Below are 25,842 nucleotides of genomic sequence, written 5' to 3'. Positions count from 1 at the left end.
CTACTTCCACAGTGATACTGCCTCAGAAACCCAAGGAGGGGTCGCTATGAGTCGGGTCTGACTTGATGGCACATAACAACAACAACAACAACAAAATAATAGCAAAGGAAGTAACAACATGATTCATAAGCAAAACAAGCTCAGCACAGAAAATTATACGGAACAAAGAAATGAGCAAAGTCACAAAAAATACATAACAAAATGATAGTAAAAAAATCCTACTTGTTGATAATTATACTGAATGTCAATGGATTAAATGAACGACTCAAGAGATGCAGAGTTGCAGACTGGATAAGGAAACATCCCATCAGTATGCTGTCTACAAAAGACATACCTTAGAGACAAAAACAAAAATAAACTAAAAATCAAAGGTTGGAAAAAGATATATCAAGCAAATGGCAACCATAGAAGAGCAAGAGTAGAAATATTAATTTCTGATCAAATTGACTTTACGATAAAAGTCATTGTAAGAGACAAAGAAGAACATTATATAATGATTAAAATGTCAATTGAACAAGAGGATATAACTATAATAAATACCTATACATCCAATGAACAAGCCCCAAAGTACATAAATCAGACTCTAATAGAATGGAAAAGATCAATAGATGGCTCCATGGTCATAGTAGGAGATTTTAATACACCACTTTCAATGAAAGATAGAACAACTGGAAAGAAACAACTAGATGTAGAAGAACTAAACAATACAATCCACCAACTTGACCTTATAGACATCTACAGAGCATGTCACCCATCAACAGCATGATATACATTCTTTTCAAGGGCACATGGAACATTCGCCATGATAGACCATGGGCACAAAGCAAGCCTTAATACATTTTAAAACATTAAAATACTGCAAAGCATCTTCTCAGATCACAATGCTATAAAATTAGAAATTCACAATAAGATCAAAGGAAAAAGAGCAAACACATGGAAACTGAATAACACCCTCCTTGGAAATGAATGGGTAATAGAAGAAATAAAAAAATGAAATTAAAGAATTCCTTGAATCTAATGAGCATGAAAACACAACATTCCATAATCTTTGGACACAGTGATCTGAAGCCAATTTATAGCAATAAATGCACATATCAAAAAAGTTTCAAAAGACCCAAAATCAACAGCTTAACCCAACATCTCCAACAATTAGAAAAAGAGCAGCCAAAAAAAAAAAAAAAAAGCCTACAGTCACCAGAAGAAAATAAATAATAAAGATTCAAGCAGAAACATAAAATGTTGTTGTTGTTGTTGTTGTTAAGTGCCGTCGAGTCGTTTCCGACTCATAGCGACCCCATGCACAGCAGAACGAAACACTGCCCGATCCCGCGCCAGCCCCACAATCCCTGCTATACTTGAGCCCATCATCGCAGTCACCGTATCAATCCATCTCCTTGAAGGCCTCCCCCTCTTTCGTCGACCCTCCAACAGAAAATAGACAACAAAAAAATTCAACAAGACTAGAAGTTGGTTTTTTGAAAAGATTAACAAAATTGACAAACCACTGGCAAATTTAACAAAGGAAAAGAGAGAATACAAATAACTTGAATAAGAAACAAATGGTGTGATGTCACAACAGCCAACAGAAATTAAAAGGATAATACCAGAATACTATGAAAAACTGTACTTCAAAAATTTTGAGAATCTAGAAGAAATGGACAGATTTCTAGAAATGTACTACTTACCTAAACTAACACAGACTGAAGCAGGAAATTTGAACAGACCGATAACAAAAAAAAGAAATTGATAGGTCATAAAAAAATTATTAACAAAAAACAAGTCCTGGCCCAGATGGTTTCACTGGAGAATTCTACTGAATGTTCAGAGAAGAACTGACACCAATCCTACTCAAACTATTCCAGAACACAGAAAAGGATGGAAGCCTCCCACATTCATTTTATGAAGCAAGCATAACCTTGATACCAAAACCAAGCAAAGACATCACTCAAAAAGAAAACTACAGACCAATATCCCTCATGAATATAGATGCAAAAATTTTCAATAAAATCCTAGTCAATAGACTTCTACAACATATCAAAAAAATAATTCATTATGATCAATTTGGGTTCACACCAGGTATGCAAGGATGTTTCAACATTAGATAAACAATCAACATCATCCATCACACAAATAAAACAAAGGAAAAGAACCACATGATCGTATCAATTGATGCAGAAAAGGCATTTGATAAAATCCAACACCCATTCCTGATCAAAACTCTCAGAAAAATAGGAATAGAAGGAACATTCCTCAACATAACAAAGGGCATATACACAAAACTAACAGCCAACATTATTCTCAATGGAGAGAGACTGAAACTGTTCCTCTTGTGAACAGGAACCAGACAAGCATGCCTCTATCACTTCTTCTATTCAACATTGTATTGGAGATCCTAGCCAGGGCAATAAGACAAGAAAGGGAAATCAAAGGCATCCAAATTCGTAAGGAAAAAGTAAAACTATCCCTATTTGCTAATGATATGATCTGATACCTAGAAAACTCAAGAGACTCAGTAAAAAATCTATTGGAATTAATTGAAAGATTTAGTATAGCGGCAGGATACAAGATCAACATCCAAAAATCAATTGATTCCTCCACAACAGCAAAGAGATTCCTAAAAAGGAAATAAGGAAATTAATGCCATTTACAATAGCTACCAAAAAATAAAATACTCAGGAATAAATCTCATTAGGGGCACAAAAGACCTGCACAAAGAAAACTACAAAACACTTCTTCAAGAAACCTTAAAAGATCTACATAAATGGAGAAACATACCATGCTCATGGATAGGAAGATGGAACATTGTGAAAATATCAATATTTCCTACAGTAATCTGTCCATTCAATGCAATCCCAATCCAGATCCCATCAACATTCTTTAAAGATGTGGAAAGACCAATCACTAATTTTATATGGAAAGAAAAGAAACCTCAAATAAGTAAAGCACTGTTGAAGAAGAATGACAAAGCAGGAGGTCTCATATTCCCGGATCTCAAAACCTACTATACAGCCACAGTCATCAAAATAGCCTGGTACTGGTACAAGAACAGACACATAGACAAGTGGAACAGAATTGAGAACCCAGAAATAGATCCATTGACCTATGGTCAACTGATTTTTGACAAAGGGCTGAAATCCATTCAATGGGCAAGAGGTGGTCTCTTTAACAAATGGTGCTGCCAAAACTGGATATCCATTTGCAAAAATGAAACAAGATCTGTATCTCACAGCACACACAAAACTAACTTCAGACGGATCAAAGCCTTAAATATAAAACCTGAAACTATAAAGTTGCTCAAGGAAAAATAGGGGCAAATTTAGGGGCCCTAATTTATGGCATAAATAGACTATCAAGCATAACCCAAAATACATGAACAGCAGAAGATAAAGTAGATGAATGGGATCTTCTAAAAATTAAATTTTTATGTGCTTCAAAAGAGTTATCCAAAAGAGTCAAAAGAGAACCTACAGATTGGGAAAAATATTTGGCAATGACATATCTGACAAGGGACTTATCTCTAAAATTTATAAAAAACTCCAACACCTCAAAAACAAACAGACAAACAATCCAATTCAAAAATGGGCAGAAGACACGAATAGATATTTCACTAAAGAAGATATTCAGATGGCCAACAAACACATGAAGAAATGTTCATGATCATTAGCCATTGTTGTTGTTGTTGTTATGTGCCCTGGAGTCAGCCCCAACTCGAGATGCAAATCAAAACAATAAGATACCATCTCACCCCAGCACTAATGGCAAGATTCAACAAGACAGAAAATTACAAATGCTGGTGAAGATGTGGAGAGATTGGGACTCTCTTACACTGCTGGTGGGGCTATAAAATGATACAACCACTGTAGAAAGCAGTATGGAGATTCCTTAAAAAATTGGAATTAGAAATACTATTTGACCCAGCAATCCCATTACTAGGTATATATCCTAGAGAAGTGAGAGCCAGGACAAGAACAGATATATGCACACCCATGTTCATCGCAGCACTATTTACCATAGCAAAAGAATAGAAGCAACCTAGGTGCCCATCAACAGAAGAATGGATAAGCAAACTATGGTACATACACACAATGGGATACTATGCAACACTAATGAATAATGTAGAATCTGCAAAGCAGTGAGTAACGCGGATGAACTTGGAGGACATTATGCTGAGTGAATTAAGTTAATCACAGAAGGACAAATATTGTATTAGTTCATTACTATATAAAGTCAAGGAAAGGTTTATACATGGAAGGAAACTTTCTTTGTTGGTTACCAAGGGTGGGAGAGGAGGGGAGGAACACTGCAAATTTTTTTTTTAAATGACAAAGGAAAAAAAAATCACACATTGAAAACTTTTATGGAGCACAGTTCTACTCTGATACGTATGAGGTTGCCACATATCAGAATAACCTTGACAGTAGCTGGCTCCAACACTTACTAGCTGGAAAATGGAAATATTGATAATATCTCTCTAGATTTTTAGTATACCTTTAATAGTAGTAATAATCAACATGGAGCTCTTTCCTCATGCAAGGCAGCATGCCAAGTACTATACATTAGCTCATTTAATGTTCACAAAGATGGTTTGAAACTTCATAATACCATTAAAATAGTTATATTTCAAATGCCACCCCCCAAAAAAGGGGTAGGGTGATGGTCTCCGCTGTTTCAAAGAAACAGATCCCCACAAACTTGGTTCCAGAGTGTGAGGCTGCCATTCACAAGTACCACTGCTCAAAGCTGAGGTGGCATGACTGCCATGTCTCAGAGGCAGAATAACAAGACCTGCCAGGACCATGGGATTGGGGTTGCCACTCTGATGGAATAGGAGAATGTGGTCTCCTAAAGCCAAGGGAGAGAACTACTATCCTAGTGGGCCTGGAAGGTGGACCTGGAGCCCAGGTCCAGGACCCTCCACATAGAATGCAGCTGGTGTACCTAACTCACCACCACTCATCTGTCTGTTTAGGACTGAGGTACCTTTCTTGTTGCTTTGAAGCTAGAGGCTATGCCACTGATATTTCAGATACCAGCATGATCACCCATGGTGGACAGGTTTCAATGGAGCTTTCAGACTAAGGCAGACTTGGAAGAAGGAAAGGGCCACCTACTTCTCAAAGAATTGGGCAGTGAAAACCTTGTGCCTAGCAGTAAAACACTGTCTGGTATATTACTGGAAAACTTTATGAATAGCCCTGAAACATTGTCTGATATAGTGGCACAAGATGAGTCCCTCAGGTTGGAAGGCATTCAAAATACAACTGGGGTAGCATTGCCTCCTCAAAGTAGAGTCGATCTTAATGACACAAATGGAATAAAACTTTCAGGACTTTCATTTGCTGATGGGGCACAACTCATAATGGGAAGAAAAAGCTGCAAGCATCCATTAATAATCAGAATGTGGAATGTACAAAGTATTAATCTAGGAAAGTTGGAAGTTATAAAAAATGAAATGGAACACATAAAAAGGTCAATATCATAGGCATTAGGAGTTTAAATGGACTGGTATTGACCATTTTGAATCTGACAATCAAATGATCTATTATGCCAGGAATAACAAATTGAAAAGGAATGATGTCACACTCACCATCAAAAAGGTTTCAAGATCGATCCTAAAGTACAATGCTGTCACTGATAGGGTAATACCCATATGTCTACAAGGAAGACCAGTTAATGCTACTATTATTCAAATTTATGCACCAACCACTAAAACCAAGAATGAAGAAATTGAAGATTCTTACCAACTTCTGCAGTATGAAAGTGACCAAACACGTAATCAAGATGTATTGATTATTACATCTGATTGGAAATGTGAAACTTGGAAATGAAGAAGAACCATTCGTAGTTGGAAAATATGGCCTTGGTGATAGAAATGATGCCAGAGATCATGTGATAGAATTGTGCAAGATCACAATGTACTAATTGCAATACTTTTTCTCAACAGCATAAATGACTGCTATACAGGTGGACCTCATCAGATGGAATACACAGGAATCAGATTGACTACATCTGTGGAAAGAGATGATCAAGAAGCTCAGTATCTTCAGTCAAAACAAAGCCAGGAGGTGATTGTGGAATAGACCTTCAATTGCTCATATGTAAGTTCAAGATGAAGCTGAAGAAAATTAAAACAAGTCCATGACAGCCAAAATAAGACTCTGATTACATCCCACCTGAATTTAGAGATCATTTGAAGAATAGATTTGATGCATTCAAGACCAATTCCTGAAAACTGGATGAGTTGTGGGATGAGAGAAGGAACATCACACCTGAAGAAAGCAGTCATTAAAAAAGGAGGAGAGGAAGAAAAGACCAAAATGGGTGTCAGAAGAGACTTTGAAACTTGCTCATGAACAGAGAATAGCTAAAGCAAATGAAAGAAATGACAAGATAAAGGAGCTGAACAGATTTCAAAGGGCAGCTCAAGAAGGCAAAGTATTACAATGAAATATTCAAAGACCTGGAGTTAGAAATCCAAAAGGGAAGAGCACATTCAGCATTTCTCCAGCTGAAAGAGCTGAAGGAAAAAAAAATCAAGCCTCAAGTTGCAATATTGAAAGATTCTATAGACAAAATATTGAATGATGCAGGAAGCATCAAAAGAAGATGAAGGAATCCATAAAGTCACTGTACTGAAAAGAATTGGTCTATGTATGTTCAACTGTTTCAGGAACCAAGAGTACTGAAGAAAGAAATCTAAGCTGCACTGAAGGAATTGGTGAAAAACAAGGCTCCAGGAATTAACGGAATACCCATTGAGATGTTTCAACAAACAGATGCAGCACTGGATCCACTTTCTTGTTTATGCCAGGAATTTGGAAGATAGCTACCTGGCCAAATGACTGGAAGAGATTGATATTTGTGTCCACCCCAAAGAAAAATGATCCAACAGAATGTGGAAAGTATCAAAAATATCATTAATATTACATGCAAGTAAAATTTTGCTGAAGATAATTCAAAAAACTTACAGCAGTATATTGACAGAGAACTTCCAGAAATTCAAGCTGGATTCAGGAGAGGACATAGAACAGGTGCTAACATTGCTGATGTTAGATGAATCTTGGCTGAAAGCAAAGAATACCAGAGAGTTATTTACCTATGTTTTATTGACTATGCAAAGGCATTTGACTGTGTGCATCATAACAAATTACGGATAACATTACTAAGAATGGAAATTCCAGAACACTTAATTGTGCTCATGAGGAACCTGTACATAGACCAAGAGGCTGTCATTTGAACTGAACAAGGAGATACCGCATGCTTTAAAATCACAAAGAGTATGTGTCAGAGTTATACCATTTCACCGTACTTATTCAATCTGTATGCTGAACAAATAATCCAAGAAGCTGGACTACATGAAGAAGAACTTGGCATCAGGATTGGAAGAAGAATCATTAACAACCTACAATATGCAGATGCTACAACCTTGCTTGCTGAAAGTGAAGATGACTTGAAGCACTTACTGATGAAGACCAAAGACTACAGTCTTCAGTATGGATTACACCTCAACATAAAGAAAACAAAAGTCCTCACAATTAGGCTAATAAACAGCATCATGATAATAAGAGGGAAAAAAATAAAGTTGTCAATGATTTCATTTTATTTGGATCCACAATCAGCACCCATGGAAGCAGCAGTCAAGAAATCAGACATCTTATTACACTGGGCAAATCTGCTGCAAAAGACCTCTTTAAAGTGTTGAGAAGTAAAGATGTCACTTTGAAGACTAAGGTGTGCCTGACCCAATCCATGGCATTCTCAATCGCTTCATATGTGTGTGAAAGCTGGACAATGAATGAAGAAGACAGAAGAAGAGTTGATGCCTTTGAATGGTGGTTTGGCAAAGAATACTGAAAATATCATGGGCTGCCAGAAGAATGAACAAATCAGTCTTGGAAAAAGTGCTGTCAGAAAGTTCCTTGGAAGCAAGAATGGCCAAACTTCATCTGACCTACTTTGATCATGTTGTCAGAAGGAACTGTTCCCTGGAGAAAGATATCATGCTTGGTAAAATAGAGGGTCAGCAAAAAAAGGGGAAGACCCTCAAGAAGATGGATTGACACAGTGGCTGTAACAATGGGGTCAAGCATAGCAAGAATTGTGATTATGGTGCACTACTGGTAGTGTTTCGATCTGTTGTATGTGGGGTCTCCAAGAATCAGAGTAGATCCGATGGTACCTAACAACAACAACCACAACAGCTAATATGCAAAGTCTGGAGATTGAGGCACTTGTCCAAATGGTCCCAAAGAACAAAGGATTATTTTCAAGTCTTGAGAGCTGACGTAAATTGTTCTGCTGGATTTTTGACTTGTTTGGTGCTCATTATCCCGTTTTTTCCTCCAATTTGTAATGGAGATATCTACCTGTGCCTGTTCCACCATTGTATCTCAGAAGCAGATATTATTTGTAATCTAGATTTCACAGCTTCACAGAATTTTACCCCTGGATGAAGTATGCCTAAAGTCACACCCACATTTGATTTAATGATTTAGAAAATGAGATTTTGGACTTAGAATTAAGATGTATGGGATGATGTGGTGGGATGAATGCGTTTTGCATGAATCAAGGATATGAATTTTGGGGGATCAAAGGGTAGAATGATATGGATTGAATTATGTCCCCAAAAAATATGTATTGTAAATCCTAACCTCTGTGCCTGTGGTTAGGAGCTCTGGTAGTGCTGTGGTTTAAACATTGGGCTGTTAACCAAGAGGCAAGTGGTTTGAACCTACTAGCCACTCCATGGGAGAAAGATGAGGCCATCTGCTTCAGAAAAGATTTACTGCCTTAGAAAACTTATGAGGAGGTTGTACTCTGTCCTGAAGAGTTTGCTGTGAGTCAGAATTGACTCAATGGCAGTGAATTTGGTTTTGGGTTTTATGTCTGTGGTTATAATTCTATTTGGAAATGGACTTTTGTTGTTATGTTAATGAGACAGGATTAGTGTAGGGTGTATTTTGAGTCAATCTCTTACACAATATTAAAGAAGCAGATTAGGCAAGCAGAAACAGGGAAAGATAGATGTCAAGCTACATGGAGACCTCCAAGGCACAAGGGAAAGAGAAGTTGAAGATGCAAGGACCTTCTACTATAGCTAATAGAGAGAGAAAGCCTTCTCCTAGAGCCAGTGTCCTGAATGTGGATTTGTAGCCTCCTAAACTGAGAAGTTCAATTCCTGTTTGTTAAAGCCATCCACTTGTGGTATTTCTATTATTGTTGTTGTTAGGTGCCATCAAGTTGTCTCCAACTCATAGCAACTCTATGTGCAGCAGAACGAAACACTGCCTGGTCCTGCATCAGCCCCATGATCTTTGCTATATCTGAGCCCATTGTTGTAGCCACTGTGTCAATCCATCTTATTGAGGACCTTCTCCTTTTTCATTGACCCTCCACTTTACCAAGCATGATATCTTTCTCCAGGGAATGGTCCCTTCTGACAACATGACCAAAGTAGGTGAGATGAAGTCTAGCCATTCTTGCTTCCAAGGAGCATTCCACCTGCACTTCTTCCAGGACAGATTTGTTCATTCTTCTGGCAATCCGTGGTACTTTGGGTATTCTTCACCAACAACACAGCTCAAAAGCACCAACTCTTCTTCGGTCTTCCTTATTCATTGTCCAGCTTCCATATGCATATGAAGTCATTAACAGTGATGAATTGATCTACTAACCAATCATGGTTTTGTGATGATTTCCTTTATTCTCTATCATGTATAATGAACATCATAACTGAATCTGCAGATTCCATGGCCTCTGAACTGGGTACATGGTAATGCTTTCCCCTATTAGAATGATGATTTTTGTCTTTGTTCTGTTTAAGGCTTAATAAAAAGAATCTCTATAAAATATTTTTTGTTTAGGATATTTTTCCCTAGCATATACCTAACAACTACAACATAGAGAACATCCACCACTGAGCTTTTCAATAACACTAATGTCCTTCTTTGCAATGTTTCCTGAGCCCTCCCATGGGGCATAGTGGGCTGGTGGGTTTTCTGCTCTTAATTTGTAAATCTACTCTTTCATGCCCACATCTCTACCACTATCTGCCATGGCAGTTCTGGTATTTCTTCTTGCCTTAGTATAGGCAATTGCTTTTTCAAGGTTTCTAAGAGAGCTCTGGTGGTACATTGGTTAAGGCATTCAGCTGCTAACCAAAATGTTGGCAGCTGGAACCCACCAGCTGTTCCACAGCATTCTCCTTCCATAAATATTTACAGCCTTGGAAACACTATGGAGGCAGTTCTACTCTGTCTTATAAGGTCAGTATGAGTCAAAATCAACTTGATGGCAGTGTTTCTTTGTTTTTGGTTTTTTAAGAACCATCCTAGTAGTATAGTAGCACCTTCTCTCAGAGTATTCGCTGGACTGTTTAATCTTTATGACAGGAGATTACTCCCACATTGATACTGTCTTCTTTATTCATCTTTATGTTCTCTTTTAATTCTGGTCCCTCAGGATCTAGGCTCACTTATATCATTTTGGACATGTTAGCACAGAATTCTTTTCTTCACTTTGTAGGCCCAGTTATTGGTCTGGTGTCCATATGGGTTGGTCAGGTTGTAGATCCTGTGGAGGTTGCAAGTTGTCTTGAAGGGGAGAACATCTGCATTTCCTTCAAACAAGACTAGTGTGTTATCCTTTATCAAGAAGGAGTGGGCCAGTTCTTCAGGCCTAGAGGGTTCAGGGGAATCTTGGGATTCAAGATCTTTGAGAGTATCAGCCCAGATTTCCCCATCCCAGTTATCAAATTTATTTATTCTTTCTTTTCCTTTCTTCCCAGTCAGAGCACTGACCTTGGCATATCGTTTTTGCCCCAGGTGAGAATTCAACTTCTCTAGAGTGCTACAACTCTTTTAATTAAGTCCTGGGCCTGATCCTTAGCTTGTTTTTTTTTTTTTTTTTTTTCCCCTTACCCCAGGCTACAAAAGATGAGCGTCTCATTATAAACTGCCAAGGAGGCCCTCTGGTTTTCATGCTTCACCTTAAATGGGTGATTAATTACTTTCAGCCTTTCATTGTCTTTCTTCAATGCATCAATAGCAATCAGCAAGAACGATTGGGTTCCATAATCTTTATAATTGCTTCTTTCTGCAAATCTCTCAAATGCCTGAGACATAAGACATTCCAGTGAATTCCTTTCCTTTGGTATCTCATCCGAGTTCACAACCAGGGAAAGTTTTTAAATTACACTGCTACAGCATGTCAGCATATATCAGTGTTCTAAATACCACCAATGATGCAGCACTCATTGCCAAAGCCATGAATCCAGCTCCAAAATTGCATTTAAAATTTGCTACCTAGGATTATTTCAGATCCTGGTTTCCTGGGAAATGAACAGAGATGCAGAGATTTTGTGCAGTGTTTACTGGGGAGAGTTCTTAGAAACAAGATCTAAAATGTTGTCAGGGAAGTGGATTTGACAGAGGGAAAAATTGAAATGGGGAACAGTTTCAACAGAGGTCTCATTCAATACTATGGAGAGCTCTGGAACCAGGAAGGCCTTTGGAATTATCCTGAAAAATGCAAAGACATAGAATCTTTTTCCTCTAAATTGATAAGTCATTGGATTTGGAATGTCTCCAGTAAAAGGCATAAACTTGGACAATTTAATGCCCTTTGGCTCAAGGCAATTCCTGGGAAGACATAGCTATGAACTTTCATCAGCCAACTCCCCTGGCAAGTAGAGGAATTATTTCTTGTCCTAAATGTGTTTATCTGGGTAATTAACTGCAGATCCACTCTACTGTTATTATACAATTTGCTTTTAACTTACTCTTTTCATCCATTCAAGCACTATTCAAGGAAAACTTTGGAAAACCCTGCAAAGGTATTGTAGGGGTCTCTAAGGCCACCCACAAGTTTGGTAGTTCACCAAAATGACTCATGGGACTCAGCATATATTTGTACTCATGGCTAAAATTTACTATGGCATAAAAATATATGGCAATATCAGCAAAAGAAAAAGAAACAGGAAGAATCTAAAGAATCTTATGTACAGTCTTCCAGTGCTCTCTCCCTGCAATGAGGAGACATATTGTCCTAGGATGGGTTCTTTGAAGAAGCAAAACCAGTGAAGCTTATATATAGACAGATGATTGATAGACAGACAGATAGATAGATACTGAGAGTGAGAGAGAAAGAGAGAAATTTATCTTGGGGAAATGGCTCACACAACTGTAGAGGATGGCAAGTCCCAAGTCCACAGGTCAGACACCAAGCTGGAGGTTTCTCCTGACTCACATAGCTGCAGGTGTTGATGAACCCAAGATGGGCAAGCAGTGCAGCAGGCTGCTGGCTTCAAATCCAAGACTGGCAGGTAAGATGTCAGGCTGTTACTTCACAGGCTACAAAGGCATCAATCCCAAGATCAGGAGGCAATATGGCAGGTCACTGGTTCAAGTCCAAGAATCAGAGGTCAGATGATGATGAACTAGATGGAAGATCCAGATTGAGCAAAAAGCCAGAGATCTTTGCCAGGACATCCATATATATTGGAAGCAGATCACATCACTGAGGAAACTCCCTTTCAACTTATTGGCTGCTCATAGCAGATCTCATCATTGAATTAATTATATTATCAGATCTCATCCTGAGGGATGACTATATCATAACTGTTAAACAACTTAGAATCATGATCCAGCCAACTTGACACACAGTCTTACTATCACAGTGCACCTTGTGTCAACTTGGCACCTTTTCACATCTTCTTAAACCATGCATAATCTCTCAGTAAAGACAATTATAAAGTCATAAGCAAGCCTAACATGATACAACTAACACACATATAACTGAAAATACATTAGCCCTGATTACATCTTACATTTTGTAATTGAAGGAAACAAAAATATTTGATGCATACATACAAGGAGGAAATACTCATAACAATCACAGTCCTTATTTCTGCAACTGGTCATGCAGTCATAGCTGCTACTGAGAACTAACTTCTCCCACCACCCATTCTGTATTTCATTTGCCCTCATTAAGCATATCAGTTGGGTGTGGTTCTTTCCCTAGTAGGGTGATCCAAACCTTCATTCCTAAAGGGTCTAGGCCATTAGCAGTCCTGTTGGAACTGAGTTGCTGTAGTTTTCCCTTGACTTTATCACAGTGCATGGTAGTACTAAGAGACATTCAAAGGAATCTCCTATAGTCCAGACATACTCTTCTTTACTACCATTATGTAATATCAATCCTTTTTAGCTTGGTGATAAGTGTCAATAGCATCAAACAATACAGTAACTCCCTTCCTTGTGTGTTGGTCAAGAGGCATGAGGAGCCCAACATGGTCAAGTGGCATTCTTAATTTCCAGTTCAACAGAATCAGTGCTGTGTCTCCAGATGGGAGTATTTTCTCCCTTTGAGATTAGGACCTCCAGAACCCCAGAGTGTAGGGTTACAGGGACAGGGAGCAAAAATTTTACCTCTGGGTCACTAGGGGTAATAGTGAGTGCTGCTCCTATTTCCACCCACTGGTTCCAGGACCTGTGAATCCTGGCTAGTAGAGAAACAGCACCATAAATTGGATGCTGGTTTAGAGCATATACACCTTCCTGGAGAATATTTTCTCAACCCTGTGAAGTACTGTCACCTGTCTGGTGCTGTAATTGTGTCTTTAGAAGCTCATTCCATTGTTCTGTCAAGCCTGCCGCTTCAGGTTGATGGGGAACATGGTCAGAACAATGAAGTCCATGAGCATGGGCCCATTGTGGTGTTTCATTTGCTGTGAGGTGAGTCCCTTGATACGAGGTAATGCTGTTTTGGATATTATGATGGTGGATAAGGAATTTTTTAAGTACTGGATAGGAGTTTTAGCACATGCATTGCATGAAGAAAAGGCAAATCCATATCCAGAGTAAGTGTCTATTCCAGCAAGAACAAAATGCTACCCTTTCCATCATGGACATGGTTCAATGTAGTCAACCTACCACCAGGTTGCTGGCTAATTGCCCCAAGGAATGGTTCCATATAATGAACTCAGTGTTGGTGTTTGCTGCTGGCAGAATGGACACCCAGCAGTGGCTGTAGCCACGTTGGCCTTAGTATGTAGAAGTGCACGTTGCTGAGCCCATGCATAATCTCTACCCCTGTCACTATGACCACTTTGTCCATGATAGGAATGAGTGGGGAAAGAGGATGACCACATTCCACAGAGAATGACTGGTTTCCACAGAATGTGTCATCCTGTCCACTTATTTTTAAAATCTTCCTATGCCAAGGTCACCCTGTAGTCAGCATTCATATGAGAGGCAAATGTCTTCATTTCTTTGGGCTATTTAGAACAGGCTAGTCACAAAATCTTCCCCATACCTCTTTGTGACCAATTTTCTAATCATGTTCCTTCCAAGTCCCTGATCACCTAGACAAACTTTGGCCAAAACCCATGAATGTGTATACAATTGCACATCTATTTCTCCTTCCAGGCAAAGTGAACAATCAGATGCACTTCTCAGAGTTCTCCTCATTGGGAGGATTTCCCTCACCATTGTCCTTCATGGAAGTCCAGAAAGGAGCTGTGGTGCTGTGTTATCTACTTCAGAGTGGTGCTTGTATATTGCACACAACTGTCTGTAAACCAGGCATGAGTTTTCTCTTCCTTAGTCAACCAATCATAAGGAGCTCCCCATGAGACCATAGGTGCAGACTAGACCCCTAAAAATTTCACTGAAGCAGAAGGTGCCTGAATTTTTGTTACATTAATTTCCCATGCCTTACAAATAAGTCTAGAGTCATTGACACTTCTTCCTTACTAGGTTCCAGTCAGCATAATGTCATCAGTGTAATAGACCAGTGTAACATCTTGTGACAGGGAAAGTCTATCAAGTTCTTTGATGATTACATTTTTACATAGTGCTAGAGAGTTGATATACACCTGATGTGGCACCATGAAGATGTATCATTGCTTTGTCAGCTGAAGGCAAACTCCTTCTGGTGATTTTTTGAAATTAGAATTGAGTAAAAGGTATTGGCCAGCTCAATAGATGCAATCCAGTTACCAGGAGATGTATTAAATTGCTCAAGCAATGAAACCACATCTAGAATAGCAGCTGTAATTGGAATCACCACCTACTTAAATTTATGATAATCAATTGCCATTCTCCAAGATCTATCCATTTTTTGCACAGGCCAAATAGGTGAGTTAAATGGGGATGTGGTGGGAAATACCACATCTGCATCTTTCAAGTCCTTAATGGTGGCATCAATCTCTACAGTACCTCCAAGAATGCAATATTACCTCTGGTTTAATATTTTCTAGGTAGGGGCAGTTCTAATAGCTGCCACTTGGATTTTCTTACTGGAATAGCCCTTACTTCACATGCCAGGGATCCATTGTAGGAGTTCTGCCAGATGCTGAGTGGGTCGATTCCAATAATGTATTCTGGAAGTAGGGAAATCACTGAACAATGGGTTCAGGGACCTACTAAACTCACTGTGAGATGGATCTGCACTAAGACTCCATCAATAATTTGACCTCCACATGCCCCCACTCTGACTGGTGGACCAAGTGATGTTTTGGGTCTCTTGGAATTAGTATAAATTCATATCCTGTGTCCAGTAATCCCCCAAGAGTCTGATTATTTCCTTTTCCCCAATGAACAGTCACTCTTGTATAAGGCTGTAGATCACTTTGGGGGATGCTGGAAGAAAGATCAACAGGATAAATTTTTGGCAGTGCACTGAAGTCCAAGAAAACCCTATAGGTAGTTCTATTCTGTGACAGGGGGTCACAGAGAATCAACTCAACAGAATACAACAACAATCAACAATAAGAAAAATGCCCACCTTTCAGAATTGTGTCCTTAACCTCCTCTTTGGGTTCAGAAAGATGTTATCTTTCTCGAAATGGAAGTACAGCTCTTACTGCCATCTCTCAGACTCTCAGCTGTGGCTCATGACAGAAAAGCCACTTATTTTAGTAAGGGAAAGAGCTATCATTGACCTCCTATTAGCCATCATATTTAACAATATTTGAAGTTAATATTGTTTTTAACACATGATATTTAGTAATACAGATCATGAAAACTCCCCCCAAAAAATTAAATCATACAGAAAGGCAGAGAGCAATTTTTACTTAAGACATGCTACATTCATGCCACTTTCTCTGTGAGAGTTTAATTCCAAATGCCACTTAGTGGCAGAAAATGACAAGAGCCTGTCTGAAAAAAGAGAGTAAACTACATTAATATATCCCTTATGCCTCTTTCCTACATACTTTCTTCCTGCAAATGTGTCTGTCTAGAAGCTAAGGGGAGAAAAGCCCATCTGTGGTCAAGAAACACTCTTAACATTTGCAACGAACATTCATTACATGTTTTGAATATGTCAGGCTCAGGGGGAAGACCAAGGAAAGAGCTGCCATTTTATATTACGGAGTGAGTAATGATGGACTAGAAGAAAGGGCTTGGTGAACTACCTCCAAATGTTAGCCAATGAAAATGCTCTGGATCACAATCGAATATTATCTCATATAGTGTTGTAACTATAATCCAACCTTGGATTCAACTCAAAATACACAATGGGACAACAATGGATTTGAGCATACCAATGATAGTGAAAATGGCACAGGATCAGGCAAATTTTTTTCTGTTGCACATGGGGTCACCACAAGTCATAGCCAACTTAAAGACAACTAACAACAACAGCACTAATGGGCAATGCTAAAAACAAAGAGACTTTCCTTGCATTTGTACCTCAATTCTCAGTGGAAAGGTCAATTTAAATCTGATAACCAGGTCATGGGCCATCTGCAATGGGTGGAAGTCATCCCAGAAAAGAGACAAAGATGAATAAAGAGCATCTGCAATTTAAAATGCTCTCAAATCAATAGACAAGCTTTGAAAGTTTGGTTGGAAGTTTTAATGGCTCTCCCAGTTAATATTTTAGAAATCTCAGATACACTTTGTGAGGATATTCTTAAGTCAGACTTAATTAAGGCACTATCAAGACATTCTCAAGCCTTATTTAAAAGTCATTAGATTATCCATCTGGAAAACTTCAATTGGTCACAAGAAGCAAAATGATAGTGACATCAAGACAGTGGTCTTGAATCATGCAGCATCTAGCCTCCAATAAGTGGAAATTATAGAAATATTTTGACTCCAGGCAGTATATAACATAAGCTGTATAAATAAAATCTTAGCACTAAAGTTTAGTGTAACAGAGAACTGCTGTAGGTGAGTTAGTAGAACCCTGCATCCCGTGGAAAACTCAAAACCAAACTCACTGCGGTCGAGTCAGATCTGACTCATAGCAACCCCTCCTTGGGTTTCTGAGGCAGTATCACTATGGAAGTAGATTGCCCAACCATCCTGCATCCCATGGAAAGAAAAAAAGCATTGCCGTAGAGTTGATTCCAAGTCATGGCAACCCCATGTGTGACAGAGTAGAACTGTGTTCCATAGGATTCCCTTGTCTGTAATCTTCATGGAAAAGGTTGCCAGGCTTTTCCTTCATGGTGCTGCTAGGTACGTTTGAAGCACCAACTTTTAGCTTAGTAGTTGAATGCAAACCATTTGTGCTACCCAGAGTAACAGAAGAAAATACACTCAGCCGATCCCTTCTTTTCTTTGATCCTAAATACAGGTGTGGGGGAAAAATATATATATACATGTATATACACACACACATATACATATAGCAGTTTTGCTAATAAGCTTCCAAATCCTATGGGCTGGTCCTTCCAACTAACTCCCCAGGAATTAGCTTTCTGCTATCACCTCCCAAAACCCAGCCAAACTGGGCATCAGTCCAGGTAAATGGAATACATCAATGCCTGGGGAACCAAATGTATGTGTGATGCTTTTGCAGATTGCATGTACTCCACTGATCTAGAATTTAAAGAATAGAGGGAGGAATGGACAGAAAATAAAGGATGACATTTGAGTTTGTTTCAACCAAAACTTGTAAGAAAGCTAGTAAAGCTTCATGATTAAGAGCTCAGACTCTGGAGACAGACTCTTCAGGGTTTGAACCTCATGTGTGAATCTGTGATGTGATCCACTATATCCAGCATTTCTGTACCATACTTTTCTCCATCTGAAAATTGGGAATAACAATAAAATGCACTTCACAAAGTGCTGAGGATTAAGTGAGGCATTGCCTAAATATATAGTACAGAGCACTGCATTTAGTAAATGTTAGTATCATTGCAATCCGATTATGCAAAAGAAAAAGAAAAAAAAGCTCCCAGCACTTCCTACTCTGAATCTTCCCTCCTGGAGCATGTTCTCATTTGAATAGTTTCAATATACAAGGTGGGCAGCCTTCCCAGGGAGACAGGCCAGCAGCTTGTCACTCAAGGGTAAGGTTGTATGTCAACTTGGCTGGGCCATGATTCTGTGATTTGGCAGTTATGATGTAGTCATGATTAGATCTGATATAATATAATTATTTCCATGATGGGATCTGCTATCAACAGCCAATCAGCTGAAAGGAAGTTTCCTCTAGTGCGTGGCCTGCTTCCAATATATATATGGATATCCTGGCAAAGATGTCTGGCCTTTTGTTCAATCTGGATCCTACATCTGGCTCATCATCTGTCCTCTGGTCCTTTGGACTTGAACCAGCAGCTTGCCATATTGCCTGCCAATCTTGGGATTTGATAGACTCCACAACCTGTAAGCCAGAAACCTGCCATCTTACCTGTCGATCTTGAGTTCATCAGCCCCTACAGCTACATGAGTCAGGAGAAGCTTGAAGCCTGACATCTGACTCATGGTCTTGGGACTTGCTAGCCTCTACAACTGCATGAGCCGTTTCCTTGAGATAAATCTTTCTATATACACATATATAAGCTTTACTGGCTTTGCTTCCTTACAGAATCCAGCATAAGACATCCTTCTTACCTGGCAGAGATCTCCTTTCTGTGCCCTTCTGCTTTAATCATCCTCCTCTCAACGTTTTTGATTTGAAACTGCTAGTTCAGAACTGAAAAAAAGAATAAAAGTGAATCCTTGTCCCTCCCACTTTACAGAGCCATGAAGATGAATTGCTAATTGAAGGAAATAAGGCAGAATATATTTAGTGATTGCTTGGAAGGCAGAGAATGTACTTATCTAATTAGGAAAAACCAATATTATCTTGGAGGAGCAGCAAAAGAAAATGGAGTAAGGAGATGAGAAGTAATGGAGATAAGAAATGACAGGGATATCAGCTTGGAGAAAAAATATGGCAGGTGTGATTCTGTATCAACAGTTGTCCACCAAGTGACAACTTCCTGAACTTCTATATTCAAGGTGGGCACAACTGCCCAATATAGTTTAATCAGCCTCCTGAATGCTAGGGGGGGGGGGTGCTCTCCAGATCCTAACCTTGGAAGAAAACACCACTCAGAACTGAGACAACTCCAAGCTCAATACATTAAATTGTGGACTGCTTTTAAGACTAATTCTTAACACTGGGTTTCACAAATATCCAAGATTAGAACCACAGACCTGGGATTGAACTGACCATATTTGAGTACAATTTTTCTCACATAGGAAATGGTGTTAGTACATTAGGACAGAAGATCAGAAGACGGATAGGCAAAGAATTTTAGAAGTTCTTACAGGTATTTCATATATTCTATTTAATCTTCATAAGAACATTAAAGTTGATATTGTTTTCTTAATTTTACTCCCATTGCCTTTGAGTCCATTTCAATTCATAGAAACTCTATAGGACGCAATAGAACTATCCCATAGAGTTTTCAAGGCTGTAATCTTTACAGAAGCAGACTGCCATATCTTTCTCCCTAGAAGCTTCTGGTGGCCTTGAACCATTGACTTTTTGGTTACTAGCCAAGGGCTTAACCACTGCACCACTAGGGAAAAAAATTTAGTGAGGCTCAATGAGAGGCAAAGTCAAGCTTCAAATCCAAGACTCCAAAACCTGTTCTGGATTTTTCCCAGCACCAATTTTTCTCTGTATTATATTATTGCATACATTCCTGGGGGGTAGAAATGGTTAGCTAATGTATTTGCCTGCTAACCTAAGGTTGGAAATTCGAGTCCACCCAGACACTCCATGGAAGAAAGTTCTGGTCGTCTACTTCCAAAATCTCAGACTTTGAAAATCCTATGGCACACAGTTCTACACTGACACACATGGGTCACCATGAGAAAGAGTCAACTCAATGGGCAACTGGTTATACCACTGCAAGCTGGGCATTCTTATTTTGCTTTTAGCATTTTTATGACCTTTTCCTCACTTATAAAGCAAGGAGATTGGAATTAATTGCTTCAAAGTTACTTCCCAGCTCTATCATTCATTAAAAGGAAAGGCCTTCCTGCATAGCCAAGGCCAGAGAAGAAGCGTATTCTCACAACATTGGAAACACCCTGTCTCTCACTCTGGGAGGGAGATAAAACTGGGATCTGTGGGGGAGCTGGTCATGGGCTAAGCAATCAGGCAAGTGTTAACTCTAATCCTAGTGTTGACATTGACTTCCTCCTAATCCTCAGAGTCATTTTGTTTCTGAGTTTCCATCTATGCAATGAGGTTAATAGGACTCATCAATCTCCCAGGAGGGGTGTTCACTCTGCTCAGAGTTTGCAAGGAGCTAAAGGCTCATTCCTGAGGGCTTGTCACAGATTTACATGAATCTAAGAAACAAATTTCATGAATACTGAGAGGCAAGTTACAGAAAACTACATTTTTTAAAAGAACATAATAACACGTGTTCCCAAAAGCCTTCTCTATTATCTGGAATATAAAATTAATTTTTAAAAAAATTATTCAGATATCAGGGGAAAAATATATAGCTATAGCCATTCATTCTAACACCTAGGTGACCAACCTATGAGAAGTTACATAGTGATAGAAGTTCTAGAATAGTATCAGATATTTCCAAGCTCAACAAACAAGAAGATAATGTAATGTAATTTCTGTCTCTTTTCCTCTTTGCATTTTTTACTAAATGCTATCATCATCCACAGATGATAGATTTAGGTAGAAGACTGGATAATCTTTTGCATCGTCATTTAACGGATCAGAATTTTTTACCCTGTGGAAACATTTTGGAAGAAATAGAAGATTTTTTAGAACTTACAATTGGGCTCAAAGGTTGAGAGGGGGAGTGGAACACAGCAGGAAATCTCTAATTCCTATACTTGTCTGTGTGGTTAAATAATCTGCCAGGTAAGCATCATGTTACCATGCCTTTTTATAGTGATTTATTTTCCTTTTAAATATATATCTGTATTAATATGCTGTTATTGAAGGTGCCTCAAAAAGTTTTTCCTAACATGCTGTGATGGGAGTTCTGTGGGAGGTGGGAGGGAAGAGTGTGCCATTCAGATGTGCACCTGCATCTGTATTTCCTCCATTCTACAAATCATGAGAAAAGTTTTCTCATGTTGCTCTCCGCATCCTTTTACAATCACCATAGACTGATCACTTCTGCCCTCCCCCGTTAAAGTCAGTGAAAGCCACTTTTCTTTTGTCTGGGTTAGTCGTTCATATGATTTCTTTCTTCTTCCCCAATCCTTAACTGAATTTTTTTACTGCCTTTTTTCATCCTGTGATAACCAAGGGTCTTCTTTTTCCTACTCTGGACTCCATTATGGTATCACAGTAGCTTTACAAACCACAGAGTTAAGCAAACAAAAGAATATTTCATTTTCTTTTTCCTTCAATAATGCTCCATTTTCCTTCACCCTACAACCTTTTGACCTGTGTCCTAATGGCACTGGTCACTCAAGGGCAGAAGGTCAGCCATAGGTTAAGTCTGTGTGTGTTTATTTTGAGGAGGGGGGCCTGTCTGCTCTCACTTCCTGTTGTCCACGCCTGCACAAAGCAATTGCTCTCCCAGAACCCAGAGGTCCCGCCTGCTGAGTTAGTGCTTTTCCCTGCTAGACAGGTTAAAAAAAGAAGGCTGTTTTCCCTCCTTCCCCCAGTCACCTTTTGTCTTTGCTACAGCTGAGCTGACATTAACCCAGTCTAACTTTGAGAAGGTTGAGGGAATATGTGCTGTAATGTTAGCAATCCCTTTTGGTAACATTTTCCCAGTTTGGATTTCTTTACATCTCTTAGTCTAATTATGAATCTTGAATGTTGCATAAAATGCACTTTGAATTATTGTTTTAAAATGTTTGAAGCTATTGGAAAACCACTAATGAAATAACTCAAGCACCATAGAAAAACAGAATGTATGGGAAAAGTTTACATTAAGAAAATCATACAATTCTTCCCTCTTTTTTTTTTTTTTTTTTAATCTTTCTCATAAGATCTTGATATCTTTCTCTTTTATAGGTCTGCTCTCTCCACCTCACTGGCTACCCTACTCCTTCTATCTTGCCATCTTAACAACTCTACTTCCAGGAGATACATACTCTGCCACTAGATTTTGGAAGTGCTGTTGCATTCAAGCATTTATTTATGAGTTTACTTATGTGTTTGTTTATTCACTCATCCATCCATCCATCCACCCATTCATCCATCCCAATTATCCCTTCAACTGTTTGTCTCTCACTCTTATGGACAGAGGGAGCTGTGTGCAGAAGTTCTAATGTCCAGAGTGTAAACACATGTGGAAGCTAAAAGTAGCTCAGTATGGCTGCAGAGAGACACTGCCATTGAGTTGGACCCAACTCATAGGAACCCCTCTTTGGGTTTCTGAGGCAGTATCACTACAGAAGTAGATTGCCCAATCTTCCTTCTGAGGAGTGGCTGGTGGGTTTGAACGGCCAGCCTGCTGGTTAGTGGTTAAATGCCTTAAGCACTACACTACCAGAGAAAAAGGGTGGGTGAAACCTGGATTGGAAAAGGACATAGTGTTCATTAACCACTCATAATAAAGGCCCACATGGTTTATTCATCTCCCCTAGGCGTCCTCATGCCAGGTGCACATTCTTGCATACAAAGCATAGCAGTGCCCTGCAGGGGCCTCAATTCTCTCACATGCAACTGGTCTGTGAGAGATACCACAGAAAGGACATTTAATTTGGTAATTCTCCAAAAATACTGATTAACTCTCCCTGCTGGTTCTCTGTTTCCCCTTTATATTATGCAGTGGGCATGTAATTAACTACTTGACCTCTGCTCAGCTATGTAGATAGATGTATCACATGCAATGCTTCCTTCCTCCTTTTCCATTTTTTTGCTAGGATTCCAAGTTATGCATGTCCCTCTGTTGCTCAATCTCTTATTTTTCCTTCTACCATATGGTGTGACAGATCACTACAGCAGACCGTTACGGATGGGCCTCATGTGGAAACACTACCTTACAGAGGCAGATTAATGATCATTTTGGAGTAGTGCCACATTCTGCTTTCCTGGGGCCAAATCCGGATGCTACTGAGGAAGACATTTAACAAAAAAAAAAAAAAAAAAAAACCACCCATAGGCAGAGAGTTGTGCAATGCTATACTTCCCAATGCCAGCTGGTGATCAAATTATGAGATGAAACAAAAGGATTTATAATCCTTGAAATTTTATCTGAGCCTGTGTTGTCACAGAAGTACTCTTCTCCATGTGGCCCATCCTTTTTGCAAGGTTCCAAGAAATTCACCAGGGTATCATGTCATCTCAGGCCCAAGGGTTAATTTCATTCTGTCTGTTTACATCCTGTTACAGCGAGAGATAAGATGCAATAAATAACTTCTGTTCATTTATTATTATTTTGTCTTTAAATCTATGTCTTCTTCAATTATAAACTGTTCTCTCCCTAAAGCATGCAATTATTCTTGCCAAAATGGCTTAACATTTCTTACTATAAACCTTTCTTCACATAGCTGTTCCTTGCTCTTTATCTAAACTGTCATACTTCTTTCCCTAGGGTTACTGTCATTGTCTTTGTTCTAGTATGTTGTTGTTGTTGTTAGGTGCCATCAAGTCTATTCTGACTCATAGTGATCTGATGTACAGCAGAAGGAAATACTGCCCAGTTCCCACAACCATTGCCATTCTTCAGCCCATCCTTGCAACTACTGTTTCAACCCATCTTGTTGAGGGCATTCCTCTTTTTCACTGACCTTCTATTTTACAAAGCATAATGCCTTCCAGGTGGGAAAGCCAGGGCTGATGACAGCAGGATCCAGGTAAGGGGAGTGGGGAGAGATTTCAAACAGCTAAGGGAGATGAACTTGTCTGTCAGTTTGTCCTACAGTGGTGTGGCTTGCATGTTGCTATGAGGCTGGAGGCTGTGCCTGTGTTTCAAACACCAGCAGGGTTGCATATAGTTTCAACGTAGCTTCCAGACTCAGACAGACTCGGAAGAAGGAAGAGGCTATCCACTCTCAAAGAACTGGCAGGAGAAAAGCTTATGAATAGCAGAGAAACACTATCTGACACATTACTGGACATCTTTATGACTAGGCCTGAAACATTGTCCAATACAATGCTGGAAATGAGTCCCTTAGTTTGTAAGTCACTCAAAATATGACAGGAAAAGAGCTGCCTCATCCGAGTATAACCAACCTTAATGGTATGGATAAAGTAAAGCTTTTGGGACTTCCATTTATTGACATGACACAACTCAAACTGAAGAGAAACAGCTGCAAGCATCCATTAATAACCAGAGCAGAGAATGTATGAAGTATGAATCCAGGAAAATTGGAAGTTGTCAAAAATGAAATAGAATGAATATAGATTGATATCCCAAGCCTTAGTGAGCTGAAATGGACCAGTTTGGGCCATTTTGAATCAGACAACCATATGATCTATTATGCTGAGAATGACAAATTGAAGAGGAATGGCATGGAATTCATCATCACAAAGGCTGTTTCAAGATCTGTCCTGAAGTACAATGCTGTCAATAATAAGATAATATCCATACCCCTACAAGGAAGACCAGTTACTACTACTATTACTCAAATTTACATACCAACCACCAAAGCAAAAGATGAGCAATCTGAAGATTTTTACCAACATCTGCAGTCTGAAATTGACTGAACATGCAACTAAGATGTGTTAATAATCACTGGTGACTGGCATGCAAAAGTTGAAAACAAAAAGGAATCACTAGCAGTTGGAAAATTTAGCCTTGGTGACAGAAATAATGCTGGAGATTTTATGATAGAATTTTGTAAGATCAACAACTTATTTATTGCAAATACCTTTTCTTTTTTTCAACACAAATGGCACCTATACATGTGGACTGTGCCAGATGGAATACACAGGATGATATTGACTACATTTGTGGCAAGAAGCAATGAAAAATCTCAGTATCTTCAACCAAAATAAGGCCAGGGGGTAACTGTTGAACAGACCATCAACCGCTCATATGTATGTTCAAGTTAAAGGTGAAGACAATTAAAACAAGTCCCCAAGAGCCAAAATATGACCTTGAATAAATTCCTCCTGAATTTAGAGACCATCTAAAAAATATATTTGATGCATTGAACACCATCTACTGAAAAACAGAAATGTGGGATGAATCAAGAACATAACCCATGAAGAAAGCAAAAGGCTATTAAAAAGATAAGAAAGGAAGAAAAGACCAAAATGAATGTCAGAAGAGACTGAAACTTGCCCTTGAGCAAAGAGTAGCTAAAGACAATGGAAGAAATGACAAGATAAAAGAGCTGAACAGAAGATTTCAAAGGGCAGCTTGAGAAGACAAAGTCAATTATTATAATGAAATATTCAAAGACCTGGAGTTAGAAAATCAAAAGGGAAGAACCCAATAAGCATTTCTCAAGAACTGAAGAAAAAATTTAAGCCTCAAGTAGCAATATTGAAAGAATCTAGGGGCAAAATCAGCCCCAGGGTTACAGGTGAGGAGAGACAACTCAGGGACGCCCAAAACAGCAGGCAGGAAGAGCAGGAGAAAGGGGATTAAAAGCCAGGAAGCCAGAGAGAAGAGCAATCAGCCGAAGGGATTAGGTGAGGAGAGGAAACTCAGGCCCACCCAAAGCAGCA

The sequence above is a fragment of the Orycteropus afer genome, unplaced genomic scaffold (genome assembly GCF_000298275.1).
Source record: "Orycteropus afer afer isolate SDZICR_OR568_19922 unplaced genomic scaffold, OryAfe1.0 scaffold00081, whole genome shotgun sequence".
NCBI lineage: Eukaryota > Metazoa > Chordata > Mammalia > Tubulidentata > Orycteropodidae > Orycteropus > Orycteropus afer.
This window is presented reverse-complemented; position numbering follows the sequence as displayed.